The sequence below is a fragment of the Rhinoraja longicauda genome, chromosome 22 (genome assembly GCF_053455715.1).
Source record: "Rhinoraja longicauda isolate Sanriku21f chromosome 22, sRhiLon1.1, whole genome shotgun sequence".
Lineage (NCBI taxonomy): Eukaryota > Metazoa > Chordata > Chondrichthyes > Rajiformes > Arhynchobatidae > Rhinoraja > Rhinoraja longicauda.
This window is the reverse complement of record NC_135974.1, coordinates 25,112,685-25,121,872: the sequence shown is the minus strand read 5'-3', so window position 1 is coordinate 25,121,872 and position 9,188 is coordinate 25,112,685. Positions and strand designations below refer to the sequence as shown.

Genomic DNA, 9,188 nt, shown 5'->3' with positions numbered 1-9,188 from the left:
TGTACCATATCTGAAGATGCTGTTGTGAATGCAGCCAATTATTCCACAAGCATATTAACTGTGTGTAATGTCTCCTTCTAGCAGAATTGCACAACCACATCAATGTGAAAACAGGCCAATGAAGATAAATGGCTTGTCAGCTCTCATATGATTTGAATTTGGCTGGTGCTTTTATCTGTTTAAGATGCATAGCGGCAAGTAGTTGAACCCTGCTTAAGCCTCGTCGCTTGCATTGGATATCAAAAATAGAACGATGATACAAGGAATATTGAATATCAAGTGATTTTTCGATCATATCATTCTTTAATAGTCAGGGGAAAGTTACTGCTGTACCTCCACAGATAGATCCGTTGTTTTGGAAGTATTTGAGGTTTGGAGACTTGGCCACTGCATGTTTTCATGTGTTCCAAATGACCCTCAAGGTACATACTGCTTTTCCTTCATTAAACCTGAGCTGGGGTGACTATTGTTTGCAGTGAATGGTGACAAACAGCTGAGAGAGTGTTTTTCTCTCGAAAGACCATGTTTCACTCTTATTTAAAAATAAGGTGCTGCAGCAACCTACAGTCAATTTCAAAAGCATTTTCATTTGGCTTTCAAAAATGCTTTGCTTCCATTTTTTGAGGATGTATTTGACATCCTAGCCCTCAGTCTGTTTAAAATATAGTGCAGATGTTTAATGTTCTTGTAACAGCTGTCATGCTGAGAAGTCAAAAGATAATGTCTGATTTATGTGGTGTTACAACTTTATTGATGTGATAAAAAGGCTCAGCCAAAAATCTAAATGCTAACAGCATTCATTACACTTCAAACTCTTCCAGAAAACTGTGGTCAAATCCAGTAACAAAACTTTCAGAGTCAGTGCAGTGGAAAACAGCAGCATTTGTCATTTTTAATCAATTTCTGCTAGTTTTTCCAACTGACCACTTTAAATATGATATAATATAAGAAAATAACTGCAGATGTTGGTACAAATCGAAGGTATTTATTCACAAAATGTTATGCCTTAATTTTGAAAAGGACCAAATGCTCTCTTGCTGTTGATTGCCTTTAGTTCTCTATATTGCCATTTTCTCAACTTAAAGGGTTTCAGGTCCATTGTATCCATTGTCAAGAAAGGAAAAACTATTCCATTCTTCAAGGCCGCAAGGATGTCAGCTATATTGCACCCTGCACCAGGAAGTTGCAGGCACATCTTTGTTATTGTTGCCTTCCTGTCACCGATGACCTCGTTCAACTAGTAAAAGGAAAGCTCTGTGGAAAGTCTGAATGTAAATTCAAGTTGATACAGAGATTTGGCCTCATGTCTTCTGCTTAAATAACCAGTGTCCAACCATTTTATCTGCGAGGCTTCCTGATCATTTTTATATTTGTTTGAAGTTGACTGACTTATTACAGGTTAGATGATGATATCTTGCCAGTGCTTGCAATAGCTGGATCGCTGACCGGAGTTTCTTCCAGGATGAAGAACTCATTTGTGGCAGGCTGTTAGCACTGAAACGTGCGGGTAGTGAGCTGTGAGTAAGGTTGAAGTGTGAGCTGTTAGGAGCTAACAGAGCAAATATTCAGTTCTGCTATATATTTTTGTAAGTTACAGTCTGGTGGGTATTGTGATTGTATTAGGAAAAGCAACTGGTAGAGTTTAGCAGGTGTTTACCGCAGTGTAACTGATGTCTGGTTGAATGATTGTTCCGACCAAGACAATCTGCAATGAAACTGTCGATTTTTTTGCAGATGCCAGGGTATGCTGAGTCTGCAGCCACTGTCGCTCAGAGGTAGGAAGGGGAATCAGCCATGGCATGAACCCGTGCTTTTTAATGGCAATCACCCAGGATGCCCCTTTGGTATTCACACCAGAACAAATCAGTCTAAATGACCTATTGTGAAAATGTATTGTGGGTATGCCTGAAGCTATGCTTATAAGCATGCATCATTAAACTCTGGTGGAAATAACACATCCGTAATTGGAATAATCTGTGCTTTTTACAGACATGCAATGACAAAATCTGGCTGACACTAACAGGTTAAAATTATTTCCATGGCACATGTCGTATTACTTTTTATATAATTCAGAATATTTGGAAACCTTGTGCCTACCCCTGTTAGCTGACTTAAAGCATCTCCTAGCTTGCTCCTGACTGCTTAGTGTTTAGTGACGATATCTTCAGTGGTCACTCAAGCATTTCCTCTGGGAAGAGCCAACAGATGTGAGTGAGACAGCCAGGGACTAAAAATCTATAAAGATTTCTCGGTTTACTAATTCCTTCAGTCTAATGTTTCTTTGTAAATATGTCAGATGGGAATGAAATTGCCTCATAACTCTCGAGATGCGAAGAGCACCACTGCACAAAATTACGTACTTGTCAAAGCAACCAGAATTTATGTTAGTATTACAGAGCCATGATTTTAGCAGTGTTATTGCTGGTGAGCTTCTTTTTGGTGGGGTGAGACCAGAACAGCAGCCCATGTATTACTGCGCATTATGGAGGTTGTAATTTAGCATGTAGGCAGCACTGTTAAATATGGTGGATGAATCTTCAGACAAGTTTTTACCATGCACTTTCACAGTGTTGCTGTGCTAAGATCTATTGACCCTTTAAGCAAAAGTTATTAAATTAGATTCTATATGAATTAAAGCCTGATTTAAAAGACAGTGCAGACTGGATTAATATCAAATCTGTATTTAACGATGGGTCTGTATCATGCCTTAACGGCACGTCACAAATTTGATTCTCAAAATGTTGATGCAAAATATGCATTAAAAAGATGTTTGTTTCTAAGAAAAATGGCTGCAATACAAATGATTCCAATTGAGGAATTAAGTATTTTTAACATCGTGTAACTTAAAGTTTAATTAAAAAATGTTGTTAATATTTCACAGCTTCCATATGGCAGAAGAGAGTTAATACTGCCAAAAAACTGAGCTATATTTGATTATACTGCCCATGAAAAATGTAAGTTCTGAATTATTGCACAAAATAATTTACTGTTGACTAGATATTTAGTTTATACTAAGAATGTTTGAACATTTTGAACATGGCTTCATTTAATTTTATAATAACTATTGTGAGAGAGATGTAAGAAGAAAAATGTCCTTTGTTCTGAGTTCAGATATAATTATTTAAGTTTGAAAGAAGCCATGGTTCTCATCATATTTACTGGTTGCTAGTTAAAATATTTTGAAGCCACTTTCAGACTATGAAATGTAATGTTATATGAACAGCAAATTAAAATAAAAGTCAAGAATCACAAAGAAAAATAAAACACTTCTTGTATCCTATATGTTGTTACTTCAAGGATAATCTTTTTCGTTTAGAATCTCTGGGATGCCTAGAGTGGATTCTTTTTCATCGCGAACCATCATCTCACCGATGTAAACTAATGGCCCAAAATAAAAACAGTGAAAATCTAATGCACAGTAGGTCCAAGGCATTGCGCATGATTGAATAGTTGGTGCACACAAAGGACTTTGCAATGGTGGGAATCACATGGTTACTGGCAGAGGGAGGGGGGAATGTAACTTTTGAGGGGATTTGTAGTGTTGCGAAAGGCTAGTGTCGGGAAGAAGGGTTGAAAACAGGAATCACAGGCCAGTGATTGCAGGCCATTGTGTGTAGGGAGGATCTGCAGATGCTGGATTAAACTGAAGACAGACACAAAAGGTGGGAGTAACTCAGTGAGTCAGGCAGCATCTCTGAAGTAAAGGAATAGCTGACGTTTCAGGTTGAGACCCTTCTTCAGATTCAGGGGAAAGGGGAATGAGAGATATGAACGATACTTAGGAGTTGTGTGGATAGCATATTGGTGGCTGGGTTCACCAGGATATCATATCTAGAGGTTTAGAAGCTAAGTTAAATTGGACAGGGGGGCCCAGGGAGGGATTTATTCAGAATATTGGAGGCTGGATTAGTTCAGAGGGAATGAAAGGATGGGGGTGAATAGCTGGCACTTTAGTGGCTGGGTACATTCTTTGTGATCTGAGAATGGGTAGAGAGTAATTGTGGGTTTGGTTGGACATGTGATTGGGGGCCCTCACAAGATCAGCGAGAACCGAGAAGGTAAGAGAGTGTGAGGATGAAAATGAAGAATTTTGAGCAAGTAACACAGGTCCACCATCGATTTTCCGGCACCCTTGGTTCCAGATCCTTGCCGGATTATCCATTTTGCTGGACCAACAGAGGTCATGTAATAATAATTCAACCATGCACCACTGACCCACTAATTATACCCTCCCCTGTCTCCAAAGCACCATGGACTGCTAGAAACTTAAATAAAGAATTAACAATGAACAAAGAAGCAAACAATTAATTCTTTCAGGACAGAGGCGCACACAAGCGTGCATGAATGATGCACACACCAAAGGGCCTGTGCCATACACAATGCTCTCGTAATTTAGTCCAGATTCAAAAAGGTGCTGGACCATCAGTTGTCGGAAAATCCGTGGTGTACCTGTAATTAGGTTCATGTCTGCACTTCATGCACTTATCTGCGTTTGGCCCATATCCCACTAAATCTCTCCTATCCATGTATCTGTCTAATTGTTTCTTAAGCGTCATGATAGTCCCAACCTCAACTAAAGGGCCTGTCCCACTTTAGGCGATTTTAAGGCGATTGCCGGCGACTAGGCTGTCGCCGCCTGTTCGCCAGATGTCGCGGACAGGATCGTGAGGAGTCTTTCAAGAATCATAGTGGATCTCAGCACGTCGCTGAGAAATCATCCGGAGTGAAATTTCCCGCCGACAGCTGGCTTGACGCCAGGTATCGTTGCTTATTGCGGGCGCTGTCGCCTACTGTCCCCAGGATTGCTAGGTTCTCTTAGATGCATTTAGAAGCACATCATATTAAAATAAGTAAAGTCATTTCAAAATACCATAAAATGCTTGTTTTTAACCAATATATTTACCCTCAGGACATTTGACAGGTAGATTGGAGGCGACAGTTTGACGGTCGGGTAAGCGTGGGAATTTTGCGATGTTTATGGCCATTAGCTATTACATTTAAAGTAGGCTCCCAACCCAGATATGCAACCCAGAAACCAGATATGCATCTCCTGTACATTTTCAAAGAATGCCCACACACTTTTCACAATAATCCACTTAACCACATTAAAAAAAATTTTTTTTAATGCAGCTATTAGTAAACTGGAAGTAAATCCAGTTTATAATAATAATAATAATGCATTACATTTATATAGCGCTTTTCAAACACTCAAAGACGCTTTACAGGGATTACTAGAACATAGAGAAGAAAATAAATAGATAAATAAGTAAATGAACAGAAAAAGGAGACAGAAGGTGAGGTGACGGTCAGTGGTTGAAGGCAGTGCTGAACAGGTGAGACTTCAGTGATGTTTTGAATGTGGTGAGTGAGGAGGAGTCTCTGACGGTTTGAGGTAGTGAGTTCCAGAGGGTGGGAGCAGCGATGGAGAAAGCCCTGTCCCCCCAGGATCTGCGTTTGGTCCAGATGGGGGGGGACAGGAGGTTGGCAGCAGCAGAGCAGAGGGTGCAGGTGGGTGTGTGTCTGTGGAGGAGGTCAGTCAGGAAGGATGGGGCCAGGTTATGGAGGGCTTTGTAGGTCATGAGGAGGATTTTGTACTGGATTCTCTGGGGGATGGGGAGCCAGTGGAGCTTGTAAAGGACGGGGGTGATATGGCCACGGATCGGGGAGTGGGTGAGTAGACGGGCAGCGGAGTTTTGAATGTATTGAAGTTTACTGATGATTTTTGAGGGTGAGCCTTGTTACAGTGATGCTTGGTTTTTAAGTAACCCATACAAGATGTTATATTTCAAAACTCTCAAGTACTTACCGACTTGTCAGTGATTTCAGCGAACTTTAGGACGCCGGAGAAGCATTCTGTCTAATTGGGAATTTTGCGATGTTTCCGAAGACGCTGTAATCTCGACCTGACTCGGCATTGTTGTGGTCATTGTCGTTGGGTAAAAGAAAAGTTCGGCGATCTGCTACGACTTTGACAGTCGCCGGCAGTCGCCTTAAAATCGCCTAATGTGGGACAGGCCCTTAACTCCTCCAGCAGCACGATCCATACACCTACCACCATTTGCATGAGAAAGTTATCCCTCAGATTAGATAAAACGACTAAATAGTACACAAAAATAGTATACTGTGGAATAGAATTTCAATGCCTGTAGGTTCCTTGGTAGCTATGCACCTGTAATTATAGTATTTATTAAGAAAAACATAGACCAACTCTCTTTTAATATGAAATTCATTTTTTCGATAAGCATTATTAAGTATCTTATGTCTAAAAACTTATGAATACATTACATGTGATTCTGTCACTTGTAGAACCTGTTTTGTACTTGTGACTTAAAATAAGTGTTAAATGTGGGGATGCAAACTGATGCAACATAAGCAGAGATTATTTTAGATTCATTGGCAAACAGCCAAATTCCTCCCCAGTTTGGAGAATTTGTGAACAAGTGCCTATTTTAAATTAACAAAGCTGTTTTTTTGCAAGTTCCATTGCAGTGGTGCTCTATGGCATCCTCATGGGTTCAGAATTGCTGGTAGTAGTCATTGAAACAACAACTACAACTTAAATATTTAAGTCATAAAGTGCAGGTGAACGTATGTCAAAAAAATGGCCTGGAGCTTAATAAGTAAATATTGACTACATTGTTTTAAGCTATGAAGTAAGCTGTTCCTCTTTGGCATACTGACATGCTCTTGAATGTTCATTGAGTCCCAAAGATTTGACACTTACAGCAACCTTTGAACTCTTGGGTCAAGAGTTTACTGGTTTGGTTGAAAACTGCAGTCAATATTTGTATGGTAGTTTATAAATCCATGCAGGCTTTCAATTATGGCGGATCATTCAGATCAGATTAGAATACTGCACTTGCTCCAAATTGTAATTGAGCTGCCTTAAGTTTTCTTCAACCGATTTCTCTTGTTGAAGTAGAAGTGTTCTGCTGAGGTTGCGAGTTGAAGCGAAGGCTAACTCAAAATGTAAATTCTGAAATCTTGAAGCACGTCTCATTCCTCAGGACTGATATACATTGGACAAGAAGTTTTCTTTTGCACACAATGTGGAACAATTAAATAGATAAACTATACACACAGGTTTTATTAGCCGTACAGGTCATGCGTCATTTAAAAACACCTTGGGGGTGACATTTGTCAGCGGTTCCAACACAAAATGGGTGGAGTTTGAATTGTCAGCTCCAGTTGCATTGATCTTGATTTTGTTCACAATTGTTTATGGCAACAAAAAAAATTGTGGTAGTGGAAATAGAAATTTGTTTCTTCACATTGTAGAAGTCCCACTCACCAATTTCTCATGCCTTTAATGATACTGAATTAGGCTATTCAGCCCATCAATTTCAGACTGATTCCTAAGGGAACTACCTCTTTAGTTCCAATCCTCCTCTCCCTGTCCTCTGTACTCCTGCAACCTATTTTCTCTAACACACTGATTCTAATTCCATTCTATCTATGAAAAACAAATAGCATCAGTGAATACAAGAGAAGATGTTCAATATCTCTGCCATTTGCACCCTTATGAGTATTTACAACATTTCTTCAGATTTATAATTTTTTATGTTTTATTTGCTTTTCACATTTTAGCTACACTTACAAGCATTTCCTTTGCATTGGAAGTGCTATTATTTTAAAGATATCCCCCTCGCATCCAAACAGAATTATTTACTCGACCGATAACCTGCCATATAAACGCTTGACAGGCTAAGTATTTTTATGGGTTAGTCTCCATTTGTAGCACGGCTTTCTGGCGTTTAAACGTAATAAAAGTCAATCTACATGCCATCAGCTCACAAATGTGTTAATTAGCATTCTGAAAAACTCAGTAGGATTTCTAATATTACAGTAAAATGTCAATATATTGTTATCCCTTCAATATGTTCCAGGGCTACAAACCCCTCCATTGCAGTTAATAAGACAGGGGAGCAAAGAGAAAATGGTGCTTCTGCACCCCTCAGGACAGAAGGTGCAACAGCAGCACCTACTGGTTCATGACTGCAGTCATTCTGATTTATTTAAAGATGCTGGGTTACTGTATTTTTTTTTTATTTACTGAAAAAGCAATTTTCTACTTTATAAGCAACCTAATGAGCATTCTTTCAGCATGCCCGAAATATTTTGGATTCAATTAATCAGTGTTTTTTTTGTCTAAATTCAATGTGCGCATAATTCTTTGGGGAATGTGCAAACAAATCTTTGGATTTTCTGCTTTCAGATGTAGCTTATGCTGAAATTGTGCTGTGGGGGGAAGAACATTTGTCTTTGGAAAGCTGAAAGCTGCTTCCTGATATGGTGAAACAAAATAAGCCACAAAATGCTGGAGTAAGTCAGTGGGCCAGGCAGCAGCTCTGGAGAACTTGGATAGGCGATGCTTCGGGTCGGGACCTTTCTTTAGACTGATTGTGGCAGAGGCAAGAAATCTGGTAGGAAGGTGGAAGTGGAACAAGGTCAAGGATATTATATGTAGGAAGGAACTGCAGATGCTGGTTTGAACCGAAGATAGACACAAAGTGCTGGAGTAACTCAGCGGGACAGGCAGCATCTCTAGATAGAAGGAATGGGTGATGTTTCGGGTTGATACCCTTCTTCTTCAGACCCTTCTTCAGGATGTTATAGTTTGAAACAGGTGAAGCAGATTTTGATCAGCAGATGGTTGGACAAAGGCAGAGATGAAAAGGCAAAACGTAGTGAGGTAAGGAGATGAGCAGAGAAAAAGCATGAAATGTGAAAACAGAGGAAGGAATAGAGATGAAAGGGGAAAGGGAGAAATGGGTGCATAACCAAATGAAAGGCAGGGGAGAGAGAGGGGAGAAAAGGGGAGGGGGTGCTTGTAGGTTAATTACCTGCAATTAGAGAATTCAATGTTCATACCATTGGGTTGTAAGCTGCAACCGAATGCTATGAGGTGCTATTCCTCCTCCTTGAATGTGGTCTCACTCTGGTAATGGAGAAGGCCCAGAATAGAATGGTCAGCAGGGGAATGAGAAGGGGAGTTAAAATGTTTAGCAACACAGCAGAACGAACAGAACAAGAGTTCGGCAAAATGGTCACCTAGAGAAACAAAACACTGAGAAACAAAAAAAAGAGAACCCTCTGACATACATGCATCTTTATATTCTTTGCCACCACTAACTTCCCTCCTCTATAATTATCACCCCTTCCCAATTTCATTTCCCAATGAATGGCTC

The 9,188-nt window shown here is 39.9% G+C and overlaps 1 long non-coding RNA gene across 1 annotated transcript; it reads left to right on the top strand.

Moving 5' to 3' along the window:
• Positions 1–1,763: 1,763 nt before the first annotated feature.
• LOC144604609 (uncharacterized) lies at positions 1,764–8,363 on the top strand. Its single transcript, XR_013548749.1, has 3 exons — positions 1,764–1,775; positions 2,882–2,954; positions 8,216–8,363. It is a non-coding gene; the product is annotated as an uncharacterized LOC144604609 (long non-coding RNA).
• Positions 8,364–9,188: the final 825 nt, after the last annotated feature.